Source organism: Carlito syrichta, unplaced genomic scaffold (genome assembly GCF_000164805.1).
Source record: "Carlito syrichta isolate Samal-C Ts95f unplaced genomic scaffold, Tarsius_syrichta-2.0.1 Scaffold308846, whole genome shotgun sequence".
In the NCBI taxonomy this organism is placed as follows: Eukaryota; Metazoa; Chordata; class Mammalia; order Primates; family Tarsiidae; genus Carlito; species Carlito syrichta.
In genome coordinates, this window is record NW_007252942.1 from 590,063 (window position 1) to 591,537 (window position 1,475).

General features: G+C 40.6%; 1 pseudogene; it reads right to left on the minus strand.

Annotated features, from left to right (window-relative positions):
* Positions 1–361: 361 nt before the first annotated feature.
* On the minus strand, positions 362–769 carry LOC103268530 (annotated as a pseudogene).
* Between the last annotated feature and the right edge of the window lie 706 nt (positions 770–1,475).

Genomic DNA, 1,475 nt, shown 5'->3' on the forward strand with positions numbered 1-1,475 from the left:
GCCAGGAATTCTCCATCTAATGTCTGTTTTTAAAGCAACTTTTTTGAGCCATACTTTACATAGAAAATTCACCCATTCCATCCATTTACTTTTAATATGACTGATATTTGAAATGGTGTCCTCCTGAACACCTTTAAGCTTCTTCTTTAAAAAAAAAAAAAAAAAGGCAAGATTTAACATTTCTTACCACCTGTATTAGAGGTGAATGTTTTATAAGAATTTGGGTAGAACTTTAATTTGAATTAAGACTACTCATATTACCTGACACGGTTGCAGCAAAGAGCACAAGCAGTGTTTTTTGTTTGTTTATTTGCCAGAGGGCAGTTTTTATGGTTTTATTTAAACACAAAACGTACACGAGCTATTCATTTTCTTCACTGCGCAGCCTGGCATTAGGATTGGTGACTCTGATGGCCAGCTGGGCTGCTCTTTCTACAATGGCTTTGTGGTTCCTGGAGGAAACGTTGCGAGCAATCTCAGCACAGTAAGATTTGTTGCACATCAGCAGCACTTCCAGTTCCTTGATGTTGTGAACGAGGAACTTCCGGAAGCCACTAGGCAGCATGTGCTTTGTTTTCTTGTTGCTCCCGTAACCAATGTTGGGCATCAAGATCTGTCCCTTGAATCTTCTACATACCCTGTTGTCAATACCTCTGGGCTTCCGCCAGGTATGCTTAATTTTGGCATATCGGTCTGACTGGTGCCGGATGAACTTCTTGGTCCTCTTTTTGGCAATCTTGGGTTCCACCAGGGGTCTGAGGACAGCCATGATGCCGGGTAGGAGATGGCTGCCACCTCGGTCCACAAGCAATGTTAAGGTACATTCTTCAGAATAATACAGAACCAAGACCTCAGGCTGCTTTAGGTTGGAGCTTATCTCTTCACCTAGTTGTACAATGAACCAACTAAGTGTTTATAAAGGCTTGTCCTCAACAGCACTAAGTGATTCTGCCAAATATAGAAGCATAATGTGCCGCATGTTTATACATGACCTAGTGGCCTTTAGTAGCACTCCTGTCTTTTCAAACACTTTCATGTGCTTCTCTGAACTGAGATGACTATTTTTTTTTACATGAGTGTAATTTACATCTGATGTCAACATCTTTTTCTCTGACTTTTTAACACCTCTTAGTGTTTTCATATGTTACTTCAGTTTTATCACATTGATGCTTTACTTTTTCACTTAAGTTGTCTTCCCAATTGGAAAGTAGTCCTCAGTAGAATATTTTTGTCATATTTTTCCTTTGAGAAGCATCAGGAGACTGCTGTGCAAACAGGAAACCTGAAGTGTGGACCACCGTATGCCTGAACACTGGCTGGTTAGGTGAAAGGAATGTATGTACAATAATAATGGCAGAGACTCTGTAGACCTTGCCACATTGAATGGTTGTGGAACGAGCATGTTCCCTGGGAACTCATTCTAAGACTTGACTTTGTTGGTAAACCACGGTGAGAGCAATTTTAATGGCAGTTCT